We start from the raw sequence: 15,983 nt of genomic DNA on the forward strand, positions 1-15,983 counted from the left end.
TATGATGACAAAATCTATATATTATTTAGGCAAATGAAAACCTTTTAGTACAATTGTTATGAGGTACAGTCATGATATTATTTCAAAATTAATGACTTTTTGTATTTATGTTTCAGAAATAAAATGCCACATTTTGATTTACTTACTCTTTCCAAGATATTTGTGAGGCATTTATTAAATATTCACTACTTTTGCAAATTAATCTGTCAATTTGTTGGACCTGACTTCCTAAAAGATTATCACCTCTATATAAATACAAGTGCATCCTCCTTCCCCATTATACATAAAAGTACCATATGGCCCTATGTAAATATAGGCATGGGCTGACAGGCATTTTTCAATGAAGGGTTGATTTAAAAGGCTCTGAGGCTTTTCATTCCTTAGAAGAGGGGCAAGTGGTTGGAAGACCTCATGCCCCAACTCAGTGTGCAACAGACGTCCTGATGGAAGACTTGCGACAGATAAGTCGAAAATAAGCATGACACGAGTTAAACAGGCGAAGCCCCACACCACTGACATTTGACAAGCTGCTGGGCGTAGGCAACTATTATTATCTCCATTTAAGCTAGCAATAAATATTCAGAGGTGGCTTTTCTGAAAGCCAAAAACTGATGTCATGATGAAAATCATCCTGAATTAGTTGACAGATAACATGTTAGAATATACTGTCATTAGATGGAATAGCCTCATACATATAGGATGGTAGACGATGAGATATCAATCTTTATATAGGCAAAAGTGAAAGACTTTATTAAACATTTGGTGGCATATCAATGTTTTCGACAGGCCCAGTGATACAACTGTATAATGATGAAGATGACTGAATTTAAATTGTAAGCCTCTGTGAGTTTCTTTCTCAGACACACAGCTTCACTCCACACCATAACAGACCTTTGACATCAGTTCTTCCTGCCTGACAAAGGTGTTGATGGTGACGAGTTAGGCATGAAGAGGAACATGCCAAGGAGATGCCCCCACCTCTTCCCCCTTCTACCCACCCTCCAGAACCATTTGGACCACAGGGAATGGGTTAATCACATTAGAGGCCCAGAAGAGAGATGGGAAGTAGACAGTACCATGACAGCCGGGGTAGCACTGGCACGACTAATCCCGTTAGGCCAAGGAAAAAGGGGGACGCCATCGCGCCTACAAGGCTGAGAAAGAAAAACACATTTTCCCAGGAATGAGTTCACCTGTATGGTAACACACAGAAGTTGGCCTGTTGATGCCTATTAGAAGGAAACAATCATACTTGGCACATACAAATGTTTTTTTCATGCTGGGCACCACTTTATTGTCAGTGCCATAAAAAAATCGGCTGCAGACAGTGGCATTGCATAAGATCCTCTTTCATGCCGCAGTGAAGCACCCCCTTTCAACCCAGTACTATCAGTCTCTGAAACAGTGAGAAGATGGGGAGGGGTGCTGTAAGAAGGATAGAGCTTACTTCATCTGCCATTGTAAGTGCACCCGAGTTCACCCTTAATGTAAACCTTTGCAGGCAGGATATGAATAGGATGCTCTCTATAAAAATATATCCTGCTGGGTAATCCAGCAGATGGCCACAGCGGCGGACACTACAAGAGCGGCTGGCCACTGCAGGGGTAACAGGGAACGTCCGATCACCAGCCACTCTACAGCCTGGGAGATTTGGAATCAAGATTCTTAACTCCCCATAGCAACGCTGGGAAACAGAGCCGTCAGTTTGAATCCATCAAGTTTCTACTTAATCTCACCCACCATTTTTTCTCGCCATTTTCTCTCTTTTTTGTATCTTTCTTTTTGTTGTAGGGATTAAGCCAAGTGGTAAAACAGTGATTTAATGATCTTTCCATGGCTATGTGCACCACTTAAACCATGAGACAAACAAGCTGAGGCATTTTAAGTCACCCCCACTAAAGGCGGGTGCTTAGGAACTGTGAAGCTTTTGATAGCTTAAGCTCTGGGTGATTATTTTTCCCACTGTCGTGTGATGTGCTTTCGTCTGCTATGGGAAAACTTATATTCTTGCACTTTGTAAAGACCCATTGTAAACAAGAGCAGAAAGAAAACAATTGGATAATTAGTTTATAATAGCGTGATAATGAAAAGGTATGGTGAATTTTGATTATCTTTAAAAAAAAGAAAGATGCAACACATGTATCAGCTAAAATAACCATCTGGCTCAAGTATAGAAATTAATTAAACAGTAAATATCATAATGATTGGTTTTTATTAGGAAAAAAATATTTTACCAAGCACCTGGATAATTAAACCTGGTGGAAAAGGAAAAACAAAAAGCTTGTAAGTTTAAATCCGCAAACGTACAATGAAGTTTGGACCTGGAGCAAAATGTACAAATTGGAGAGTTCCCCGGTCATATTACTATCCACTATTGGCCACTACATTTTCTCCAAAAACATTGGACTCCAACTGGTCCAACATACTTTTTGAAATTCAGTACACATTTCAACATGTATAACTTTTATTCTCTGCCATATACGTGAAGTGTAATGCTATGTCTTCCAAGGGGACTGGCACATCAAAAGCTATTTGGGATTGGTTTTTCACAGCAACCACCAAGTAACCATCTCACCAGCATGCAATGTTTTGTTTTTTTTTAATTTTGTGACAATTTTATTCAGTGGCTGATTGGTTATTTATAGGTATATCAAAAAATACTTTTATGGTATTTAACATTTCTTATCAGAATATCAATTATCATAATATATCAAATGATATTGTATGATGATATGATATCATCCTTGCTCTCTTTTTCTTGCACGCAGTCTAATCATATATTTTGAATACAAATCAAATAGCCTGCTAAGCACTCCCACAGTTTCAACCAGATGCTGCAAATAATATTTTTCCATAACCAGTTGTATAACAAGAGTTTTCATCAATTCACCCATAAGCTCTGTTTATCATCACACTGATGGCAAGAATGTCATTTTACAGCTGGGCCGGGCTCCACAGCTGCTGTAACACTCCCCAAAGACGAAACATAAGATAGAGCTGTATTCAAGCATGACATCTTGCCCTTGGTTTTGGCAATGCTTTCTGATGTCTAAAATTTTAAAAAGGTATTATCAGCTTTTCCAAATTCTTTGTGGCAAAATGGAATTCAAATTGGCTATCAGATCAAATTTGCCACCGATCACTGCCTCCGGTGTGGGAAGATGGTGATGCAAATTCACGTTTGCAGCGGCCTCACCCAGTACCGGTGTGGGAAGATGGCAGCGCGAATTCACATTTGTGGCGGCCTCACCCAGTACCACCCATGCAGTGTCTTTGTCCACGTCTACATCTAAGTTTGTGTTCGTTTGATGGGTGGGAGAGCTGGCACTGGAACGGCTGGGAGAGCTTGGTCTGCTGCATCCTGTGGGCCCAGGGACCATGGCCCTGCCTGGAGCTGTGCCCGAAGAGGTAACATCGAGGGTGGTTTGACAGGACATGGAAGCGGGACAAGCTAAGCTAGCTGCTGGCCCATGCCGACCGGCAGTTCTGATGACACCGAGGGTGGTCTGGTGGCGGCCTTGCCTAGCCTTGACTGTGTTTTTAGTGTTGTCGTGTGGAGTGCGGGGAAGTGTGTCGGGGGTGTCTGGCTGGGAGAGCTAGCGTTGGATCAGATGAGGGAGTTTGGTCTGCTGCATCCTGTGGGCCCAGGGACCACGGCCCAGACCAGAGATGCACCTGAAAAGGAAGCACCGAGGACAGTCTGACAGGACGTGGAAGCGTAGCAGGCCAAGCTACCTGCTAGCCCATGCAGTCCGGCAGTTCCAACAGTCATCCTGGCTGGCGTTCGTTCTCCTGGACAGTGATTTTTTTTTTGTTGTTTGGTTTGGATATGTGTGTTGGTTTGGATATATGTGTTCTTGTAGTTTTTGGATGTGTTTTTGTCTTTGTGTTGCACTGCTGTGGGCTGGGGGAAACGATGTTTCATTTCATTTCATTTCATGTGCACAAGTCCATGAAATGAAATTACAAATAAAGTGTTTCTGATTTCTGTTTCTGATTCTGAAGAGTTGACAATGATGTTTTGAAATTCTGCACACATGCAATGTTGAAGATAATTATCCTTTTTTCCTGTCAAAAATTTGTTATTTCAGTCAAGAGAGTAAACTGCCAAAAGAGTTGACCAGCACTGAGTGGCTCCTTCCACTTATCCATGCCTTGCATTCTAATTTTTTTTAAATTTATTTTCCCCCCTTTTTCTCTCCAGTTGTATCTGGCCAATTACCCCACTCTTCCGAGCTGTCCCGGTCGCTGCTCCACCCCCTCTGGCAATCCGTGGAGGGCTGCAGACTACCACATGTCTCCTCCGATACATGTGGAGTCACCAGCTGCTTCTTTTCACCTGACAGTGAGGAGTTTCACTAGGGGGACGTAGCACATGGGAGGATCACGCTATTCCCCCCAGTTCCCCCTCCCCCCTGAACAGGCGCCCCGACCAACCACAGGAGGCGACCAGGACACATACCCACATCCAGCTTCCCTTCCCGCAGACACAGCCAATTGTGTCTGTAGAGATGCCTGACCAAGCCGGACCGGAGGTAACACGGGGATTCGAACTGGAGATCCCCACGTTGGCAGGCAACGGAATAGACCGCTACGCTACCCGGACGCCCGCATTCTAAAATTTTAACAGAAAAGGATCCAAAAATGTTATCATTCCAACAGAAAAGTTTTCTAAATTTTATAATTCCAACAGAAGTTTTCTAAATTCTATCATCCCAACAGAAAAATGTTATCATCCCAACAGAAAAGTTTTCTAAATTCTATCAATCCAACAGGAAAGTTTTCTAAATTCTATCATTCCAACAGAAAAGCTTTCTAAATTCTATCATTCCAACAGAAAAGTTTTCTAAATTCTATCATTCCAACAGAAAAGTTTTCTAAATTCTATCAATCTAACAGAAAAGTTTTCTAAATTATATCACTCCAACAGCAAAGTTTTCTAAATTCTATCACTCCAACAGAAAGGTTTTCCAAATTCAGTTGGTCTATGGCCCCAACTCCAGTGAGGTCTACTATATGGGAATATAAAACTATTACTTTTTTTTACAAAATAAGTTCTACCATCAACCTCAATACAGCAGAAACCAAAAACTGGGACCCAGTGGATATCAGAATACCCTTAGAATGATCCTTATGACATCAGCTGCAAAGCATGGATTGCAGAAATGTGCCATTCAAGTTGCTTGGGATTCCAGTGCTGCACAATTCTTTTTTTCTTTCCCCTGCTCCAATGCCCAAATGATCATTGCTTTTCTATCTTTTAATGTATCTTTTTTTTTATCTTGTATCTTGTTAGTTATTTTCTTATCTTATATCTTGTTAGTTTTTAGTTATTAGAGTGTCAGTGTCTGTAATAGAACCCAGTTTCTCCTCAGGGATGAATAAAGTATTCTGATTCTGATTCACACCTACAGTTGTTTGAATAAACATACATGGAAACTGCATGAAGTATTGTTATAGGTTATTGCTATAAGTGAGTTATTGTTGCATTTAATGTACCTATTGAGTGTCGTCTAAATGTTTTCTTTGTAAGTAATGTGCTAATTCACTTCTAATACTATTGATCCCCATTGTTCATGCCTCTACATTTTTCAGCTTTAACTGTCTTTTGTTATTTGCATGTCTTACCTCACAAGACCATAAAAACTTAACTGCAGGATAGTTTTTGCTCTGCCCTTATATGCATCACACCCATTTACCCTCATGTTTTCCTGGAACACGAGCCAGCTATTATATATGTGTTGCTTGTCAATTTTTGCCTCTGATGTAAAGTGTCTTTGAGTATTTAGAAAAGCACTTTATAAATCTGATGTAATATTATCATATACACTGAACTTAACTATAAAATTCCACCTCTGCCTCTGTTTTCCACCTCTTTTCTGGATGGAGCCCTACTAGTGGGGCTAATTAACACTTACTGGTTGGCCTCAGCCCGAGTTTGTATAACTACCTAACAACATAATATCCTTGTAGTCACAGCCATGTAATGCTAAAATGCCTATGCAAATGTCTATTATTTGACGAGCCTTCCACTAAGCTAAAACAACCTCACCCCATTGTTTGACAAAGAAGGGTAATTGAAAATGGTTGCACTTGATCTCAGATATTCTTAGGGCAGAGCAACTGTGCTTTGTGCTGTGCATATTCAAAAATATCTTGTCATTTTTACCTTAAGTGCTAGAAATCATGAGATGTTGGTACCTGTTTGCCTTGGTAAAAATGGTGTGTTGGAAGCTTTATGTCAAAGGCCAGATTGCATAAAATGGCCTGTCTACCACTAAACATAATGAAAAAGATGCTTGTTTGAACCTTGGTTTTATCTATTGATGTTGTAGTATCTGTTGGAGGTCTAAGTGCTGGCATATCTACTGTTGCCCACAGCAGCCTAATTCTTTCAAAATCACACTACCTGCCTTATTTCTCCGCCTTTGGTTGCTATAGTGAAAACATGCCATGTACCAAACCATTTTTCCAGGGAAAGTCCCAGTTAAAGTAACAATGAAAATATGCAACTACAAAAGCATTCATGATTAGGATATTCATGTGTTAGTTATTGTCTTAAATATGCCAGCAACTGAAAATATCAAAAGGGATGGTTTTTTTTTGGCAAGTAAATCTTGAGGATACCAGCTTTTAATACCTGAGAACAAAAGTGACTTGCCTCTACATGGCATCACCATTAAATGGTTCAATAATAAATGTATATGACCATGACAAATTAAAAACTAAACAAAAAAGCATCAACCTAACAATGCAAACAATAGCGGTTGTATACACAAGGAATGCACAACATTGCTGGCAACACAAGTGAAATGCAATTATTCAACAAAGAGTCTGACACAACTCTGCTCCAGACCCAAATATGAGAAGAGCCACTTTAAACAAATGTTTCAGCAAACAAGCATCACATCATTTTAAAACCTTTCCTAGCTACTACATATAAAAAAATCTACACACTCTACAGGTAGATCTGAAGAGCAGCTTTTGCACAAGTTATGCTGGCACTTCACCATCAATAAGTCAGTAAGAACTGCTACCAATAATAACCAAAAGAGGGTGCCAGCTGCCAGCCCTTCACAACTGACTGTGAAATAATCTTGTTACTTAAAACATGGACTGAGACATAAATTTAGATTGCCACATTAAGACAATTATAATGTCAGCCTACTATCATCTGAAGAATATATCAAGAATTGAAGGATTTGTCTCAGGAGTATTTAGAAAAACTTGTCCATGCATTTATCTTCAGTCGACTCGACTACTGTAACAATGTCTTTACAGGTCTCTCTAAAAAAACAATCAAACAGCTGCAGTTGATTCAGAACACTGCTGCTCGAGTTCTTACCAAGACCAAAAAAAAGGGGATCAAATCACTCCTGTTCTGAGGTTGCTACACTGGCTGTAGCGACCTCAGAACTGGAGTCCATCAAAGAATTACTTTTAAAACTCTTGATTTATAAAGCACTGAATGGTTTCGGGCCAAAACATATTTCGGATCTTCTGCTACACTATGAACCATCCAGACCTCTCAGATCGTCTGGGACAGGCTTGCTTTCTGTCCCCTAAGTCAAAACTAAACATGGGGAGGCAGCTTTCAGTTTTTATGCACCACATATCTGGAACAAACTCCCTGAAAACTGCAGGTCTTCTGCAACTCTGTTCTTTTAAATCAAGGCTGAAGAACTTCCTGTTTGCCGCTGCCTTTTATTAAATAAAACTTGAAGCTTTTGATTATTCTCTTACACTGCACTGTAAACTTTACTCTTTTTATGTTTTTAAATGTATTTTTATTGCCTTATGGTGCTTTGTAATGCCTTCTGTTTTATGTAAAGCACTTTGATTGCCTTGATGCTTAAATGTGCTATACAAATAGATTTGCCTTGCCTAAAAAACTGAGTTAAATGGGATTAAACTGCAAACCAATTTGTATATACTACATAAATGTGTGAAAGACAGACCAGTGACCATGTGTTTTACTGAATCTATGACAGACATCTGACACTGAGGACAGAAGTTGCCAACATCCTGAATGTGTAAATGGTAAATGGACTGCATTTATATAGCACTTTTCTAGCTGCAACAGCCACTCGGAGTGCTTTACATCAATGAATGCCTCACATTCACCTATGCACACACACACACACACACACACACACACACACACACACACACACACACACACTCATACACAAACAGCAGTGTCAACCATGCAAGGTAAAAACCAAAAACCAAAAGCAAGATAAATCTACTGTATATATTCAGCAACCTTTGACACCTCAGAGTATGAATGCTGCAATTAACTGACTTGGTGAGTCTGTTCTGTCTGAAATTGTTGTAGCTTCTTAGTCCATATTACATGACATAATCAAGACATCACTTTGATAATCTGATCTCATGTCAGTTTCAGAGATTATAAAAAGCAACATGGAGGGGGGCATAGAACATTGATTAATACCTACAGTTGTTGACTAAAATGTTCTGATACTATTCGACAGTCTACTGGATTTTTTTTTAAAAAAGCTTTACAATATTGTAAAGCTTTTTGAAAAATTATTTAAATCATTAAACATAGTCATGTTAGTAATCAATAATATCACTTTAGAGATCTCCAAAAGAGAGGTCAGAGCCCAGGATTTGGTACTAAATGACGCCTTAGGGCCTGGTAAGGCTTTGTCTTTTGTTTCAGGACACTTTAAGCATGATGAATACTAACTAACATAGGGATTTTAACCTGAATCCCCTTCATAATGTACAATTACAATATTTTTAAACCATTTACCATTTAGATCTTTTCACTTGACTGAAATGACACTCACAGAAGTGGTAAATGATCTTGTTAGCAGTGGATTCTGATTCCCAGTAATATTGCTACTTGATCCTACACAGAATGTGACACTACTAATCCATGGGATGCTTTAATATTCCCTTGAGAACTAAATAGTCACCTCTGGATTGGCTCTTTCTTGGCCTATATCATATTCATTTAAGAGAACACAACGTGTCTTTCATGGTGTTACTTTTAAATACTCTGCAGTGAACTTTGGTGTTGAGAGTTCAGCTCTTGGCCCTTTATTTTTCTGTTTATATGCTAAAATTACAGTTAAATGGTCCATTTTCATTCCTATGCAGATGACACTCAGTTTTATCTACCAATGAAGTCAAATCTTCAGTCAAAATTTAGAAATTTAGAGGTACTATGCCTTTCCAGTTAAGAATTGCATGTCACCCAGATTTTTGCTTCTTAACTCTGGAAAAACAGAGAAGCTGGTCATTGGCCCACTGAGACTGGCATCAGTTTGAGAAAGTAACAACATCTCTCAATGACTGTGATTTCAAAATTTCCTTGGTTAAAAATCTGGGGGTTGCTTTTGATCCAACTCATTCTTTTGAATTGCACATACCCTTACCCTAACCCTATAATCATACAATGTAATTTTACATCTTTGAAACATTAATGAAATCCAATCTATCCTCCTGATGCTGGGTTTTTTCATCTATATTAGATTATTCCGATATCCTTTTCTCCTGTCTGCCACATACAAGTATCAAGAACCTCTAGATAGTACAAAATGCCACAGCAAGTATCTCAGCTAAAACTAGAAAGTCCCCCCCCTTTTCTCCCCGACTGTATCCGCCCAATTACCCTACTCTTCCTAGCTGTCACGGTCGCTACTCCACCTCCTCTGCCAATCCGGGGAGGGCTGCAGACAATCACATGCCTCCTCCAATACATGTGGAGTCGCCAGCCAATTCTTTTCACCTGACAGTGAGGAGTTTCACCAGGGGAACGTAGCGTGTGGGAGGATCACGCTCCCCCCCCAAACAGGCACCCCAACCAACCAGAGGAGATGCTAGTGCAGCAACCAGGACGCACACCCACATCCGGCTTCCCACCCGCAGAGACGGCCAATTGTATCTGTAGGGACGCCCGACCAAGCCAAAGGCAACACGGGGATTCAAACCGCCAATCCCTGTGTTGGTAGGCAATGGAATAGACCACCACACTACCCGGACGACTAAAACTAGAACGTTTGACCATATTACACCTTTTAGCACCTCCCTTCAGTGGCTTCCTATCCACTTTTAGGTGCTACTGCTGATATAATAAATACTACATGGGCATGTGCTCTTATCTATCAGACCTTGTAAATCCTTATGTACCATCCTTTGACCTATGATCCCAAGGCGAAGGCCGCCCCTTTGTTCCCAGCAGGTTAAAGAGCATTTACCAGCTGCATTGCTTTTCTTAGGAAAGGACTTCTTACTGACATCAGAGAGGCTGATTCTAGTTTCTTTTTTCAAATCTTAAGTTAAAACCTACTTACTGTCATTACTGTTGACTAGCAGTTACCTCTGAGTTGGTCAGCTTTGTTGATCCTTAACCTCACTAACTGGGTGGGTCTCAGTCTAAATAGGAAGTTAGGTTAGTCCTTCTAATTAGCACTTTACACTAGGTCCTGCCAATGAACCCCCCACCCCCTCCCTCCACCATCATCATCACCCTTCCTCAAAAGTTTTTTCACCCTTCTAACCCACTTTCTGCTTGTCTGTATGATTGCTGAGTGTGAGTCTGTTTGTTGTGTGCCTAAACTCTCTCTTTCTCTTATCCTCTTTTCTAGGACTAGAGCTTGTGCCACTCAGCCGCAACGCAGCAATGGGAAGATGAGACATTTGTCTGCAATACATCCTCTATTCCCATTGACCTGGGCCAATGGCCTCTCAGGAGACTCATTTGCCTTTTCTTTTACATTTTGTTTATTAATGTTTTCCCATTTGTGACAGCTACAGCTATGCATCATACTCAGTCTGCACTTTCTCCCTCTCTCTGTATGTTTTACTGATGTGCCTGGTTCTGTCTGCTGTGTGTATGAGAGCCATATTCTTTTTTTCCACAGATTTGTAGCTCTCGGATGGTGATGGTGTATGGAATTGTTTTGCTTTGTGGCAATGTTTGGGGCGGGGGGGGGGGTGTTTAACATGCTTCTGCATGCTGGGCTGTCCAAGTGTCCACTTTTATTTTTTGCATTGTTTTGTTATCACTGAGTCTAGTCATTTTGTGCTCTATTTATAAATCTGTTACTGCATTGTCTACTTTGCCCACACAACAGCTATTGCATGCCTGTCCATTGTGAAAGAAATATAACTCCTGTGAGGTTTTTCCTGAGGTTTCACCCTTTTTTTCCCGCCTTTTTTTATTGCATTTTTCCTCAACCAAATCCATGGGCTAAGGGTAGAGGGTTGTTTACTGCATCTACCTGTTTTTCACTCTATGACTATAAAGGCCTCAGAGACTTTAACTGTGAGTTAGGACTATACAAATAAACTTGAGTTTACTTGACTTAAGTCAGGCTGTGTGTCAGCTTATACTTGGTTAGCTATGAAATCTGACTTAGTACAACATTTAGCTGTACATTTAGCTGTAGATATTGGTGTCTGTTCTCTTTTGGCATATTTAGGTTCCTTTCATGTACACTGCATTAAAGACAGTCAACAATGTTGGCTTTTGCTCCGCAATGACTAAAGCTGCAGCCACAGTGAACACGTAGCTTATACTTGGTTAGCTATGAAATCTGACTTAGTACAACATTTAGCTGTACATTTAGCTGTAGATATTGGTGTCTGTTCTCTTTTGGCATATTTAAGTTCCTTTCATGTACACTGCATTAAAGACAGTCAACAATGTTGGCTTTTGCTCCGCAATGACTAAAGCTGCAGCCACAGTGAACACGTAGATGAAGTAATAAATTATATTATTATATTAATTATACTATTGCTGTATTTATTGTTATATCAATTTGTTACTAATCATAATATATTTAACAGTTACAAAAAAAGACAGCACTACCCAGCTGTCAAAACCTGACAGTGTCAAAGGTGGGGACCTACATTTATGGCCACATCGTTCATTATAATATTTTTTACATGAAAACATTTAGTAGTTAAGTTTAAAAAGTGACAGAGCACCTGGGATCTCTTAGGGTTTTTAAGCTAAATTATGATAGCGTGTAACCAAAAGTCAACTCATGTTTTTGATATGGATAACTGGAACTCAGTGAATGGATATGCTGGATAACTGCAGGCAGAACATGGGCATAGAAAACCTTCCAAAAAAAAAAATCATCATATCAGGTTACTAATGATTTCAATGGAAACCAACACAACAGGATTTTCTTGTGGCCACACTGATACTTGTGGCATCTCTCCATATGTGGCACTCTCACTATCACTGGGTAATAACAGGGAAAACAAGCCAGTGATAAGTACAGGCCAGGCCCAGAAAGCCATGTTAAGTGGACGATATGATATCAGAGGAAAGAGAGTGTCCGTGCAATGGATAATAGAGGTATTAGTGTTTGGAAGGATAAGCGGTTAGAGGGTAAGGCAGGGGTTCATGGTATTGTGTGAAAACATCACCGTCAATGATACTGATAATAGGGAGGGTAAATACTGTATTGGGGTTAATACTTTTGGACTAGCAAGAGATTATGGCATGCCTAAATCACAGAGGACCCCTTGATAACATGTGCTGCTTCATCCTGAACAATAAACCTATTATGGAACTGAGTGGGGGTCTTTCATGAGACACATTCTTTGAAAGAAATTAGTGTTCCTGCTGTGATGTTTTGAAAATAGTGACCTTATATACAGAAGCACCACAGTGCATTAAGCTCCAAGGGGACATACTGTCAACATATTGCCAAAGATTGTCAGGTAATGGGGAATCCCTGACAAACCCTGCAGTAAAAAAGCTTTGTAAAAATACAAGCCATTTTTATTCACGTTACAAGTATCTAAAACAACATAATTTCAAGCATTCCATTTTTTGTGTTCAACTGAAAAAGTACAGGAACCAATGAAAATAACATTTACTATGCTGTTTACTTCTGTGCTTAGAGTAAACTTAGAGCCATGAAGTCTAATGCAAGACAGTATTAGGCATCTGGGCAAGATTATGATTTGCTGATTTTTCTCTGGATTAAAGTTCTCCGTCGCTTCAACGGATTTCCGTCATTTGGAGTCCATAGAGGCCATTTATGATTTATGAGATCAGTGTAGATCCCGGGGGGGGGGGGGGGGGACAACTTCCCATTCCTTCTCCATCTCGTTTGTAGACTTTGATGGTATTATAATAAAAAAAACGATGAGAGCTGCAGCCAACCGGATGTTGTTCTTTGCAGACGGTCACATTCGGTAGCCAATGGAATTGTTTACAGTGTGCGTGTGACAGACCAGCATGGACTATCTAAACACATTGCTTAACTTAGTTCCTAATAGTTCCTAATGACAGATCAAACATCAGAATTTGACATGACGGAATAACAACTGTAAGATTCATTTCATTGTTGTAGAATGTTCAGTCAGTGAAAATTAGTTAACATAAACAATGGACAGATAGATGACGGTTTGCTACAGGTGGTAGCTTGCCAGTTAACGTTAGCCTTGCACTTTGCAAGTTCACATTTAGCCTACCAATTGAAAGTAGATAGCACCAAACGCAAACTAGAAGAGTGCACTCGCTAAAGTCCAGATCCCCGCCAGGCATATCTCCCCTTCTCCAGTGCTCAGACTTGAGCGAAAAACCAGCTGAGGAGTTAGTTCTCAGTTGCAATATAAAACAGGTTTTGCAAAGGTATTGAATCACTGCAACTGCAAGAGGTCGTTGATCATACAGTTATAACTGTGCACAAAAATTATTAGGCTGACAGGCCCAGTAGTATGTGAGATTAGCAGTAGACAGATACACGCACAGACAGAAAACCCAGTGCTTTTCCTGCCACTGTTAGACTTTTGTGCAGCATCCAAGTCGATTGAACAGGAAATATATATATAAATGTTAATATGCAGCGCTCAAGCTAAAAAAATCTACCTAAATAAAATCCTTTTGCCTGTCAGTCTGTGGATGCGCAGCCTCCTAGGCGGGTCCTTGCATGAATGTGACCAAATCTAATATGAACTTGCATTTTCCAGAAAGAAAAGGTTTGCTATGCAACCATTTTGGTCTAACATAGAGGTTCCCAAACTTTTTCTGCAGGACCCCCCTTTTGTAGATAAAAGTATTTTCAAGCCCCCCCCCCCTCACCTATATGCACCCACATAAACACACTCTCCGACACGTTCTTTGCTTGCAAACTCCTATAGAATTTATTTGAAACATTGTAATTAATAAAGAACTGCAACTCCAGTGTGTGACATCTTATTGAAAAAACTAAAGGAACAAGTCACTTTTAGAGTGGAAGCATTAAAAGTGACAGTGCAGCATACGTACTTGCTTTTTACTGCATGACAACATTCATTGTTTTCAACAGATTTTCTCAAAATTGCCTCCCTGCACAAAAATTGCATCCCTTCGAATATAAAAACCTGAACATTTTCTCTGCAAGAATTACCCTTCTAGTCCTGCAATCTTTTCAGTGACTGGTGTGGGCTTGCTTTGTACTGCAGATCTTCTCAAATCGCATGCATGTATGCATCATTTACCTGTATATTTATTTTTAATTAGCCTTCTTCTGTGTTGTTTTACGGCGGTAGGCATCCATAAATGTAGTATTACTGCCATCTGCTGGACTGTAACAACTTCAAAGTACAAGCTATTTATAGTGATTTATATTTAGCCTCGTGCCCCCACTTTTATAACTCCGGGCCCCACCAAGGAGACGCACCCCCCAGTTTGGGGACCACTGGTCTAACCCTAATTCGGTCTGTATTGTCATAACTCCATAAGACTGGGTGAACAGTTTACACTTGTGCCTGTGTGAATCACACCTACAGTTGACTCAGATCGGGCAGCGACAAGAATATGCAACACCTCCTGTTTTGACTGCAACATAGAGGAAGTTGTTCCTTTATAATTTACGCATTTTTTTTGATTATCAGAATTCTTTTAATAACTTTTGATCATGTTGCTACCGATCTGATTCAACCGTAAATGTGAGTCGCGCATGCGCACGGTTGACTTAGATTGGGCAGCAACACAGAGAAGTATTGGTCAAGCAAGCTAGAGAGGGAATGAAGAAAATGAGCAACGGCAGCATTAACAAATGTTTTTCAAAGGTTCTGAATCACTGCCAATCATCACCAACATGTTTTAATCCATTTCAAAATGGCTTAAAAGGCTGCAGTCTCAACTCAATTTTAACTACTTCCAGAAGGGGTCTTGCAGGGTCTAGGAGAATGTCTAACCTTGCTGAAATATCTTTTCCTAGATGTTGTGCTTAAGATTTAAGTCCTTTTTTCACTCCATGGCCAGTATGAGCACTGAATCATTCCTTTTTCTTGTTTGGTTTATTACATTCTAGCTGTATGCCGTTGATAAATGATAGAACATCTGTCAAACCCTGACTTTTGGAGCTGTTTGATGCATAATGACAGATGTTTATTATGTCTATTCACTGCAGCATTAGACATGGGTGTTGACAGCTGTGTGCCAAGGGCTCTACGATGCTAACTAAGGACTTCCTGAATGACGGGGCATACAGAAACGGCTGTGGTCACTTTGGTTTCATTACACTACAGCTGATATGATAAGAGGCTCACATTGTGAACATTGTTTTGTTTCAGTTTGGTGTTATAATAATATGATTATTATAATATAAATAAAATGTATGTACTGAAAAGTCATAGATGGTTAATTATTTGAAAGAGTAAAAACTGAAACAAGCTTTGCAAAATGGCATTGAAATGACAAAAAAGAAAACTGGTAACAGAAAAGCTTTTCAAAAGCATCTTCTTCCCTTAAAACACGATTGGTCTAGAGTATTTAAACTTGATGGCTGCACTAGAGAACAGCAGAAATGGTTATGTGTGGAATGGTGCTGAAATCTCATAATTTTACATTTTGTGTTATTTGTTTAGCAGCCGTCAAGTAATGTAACCTATAACATGTTTTACAAAATGCAGATGGGGAATATGACTTGGCTGCAGCTTGAAAAATATTTCAGTCAAAATATTTTTTTTATTTTTTTTGTTTTTTTTTTGTTTTTGCT

Source organism: Lampris incognitus, chromosome 8 (genome assembly GCF_029633865.1).
Source record: "Lampris incognitus isolate fLamInc1 chromosome 8, fLamInc1.hap2, whole genome shotgun sequence".
Classification (NCBI taxonomy): domain Eukaryota; kingdom Metazoa; phylum Chordata; class Actinopteri; order Lampriformes; family Lampridae; genus Lampris; species Lampris incognitus.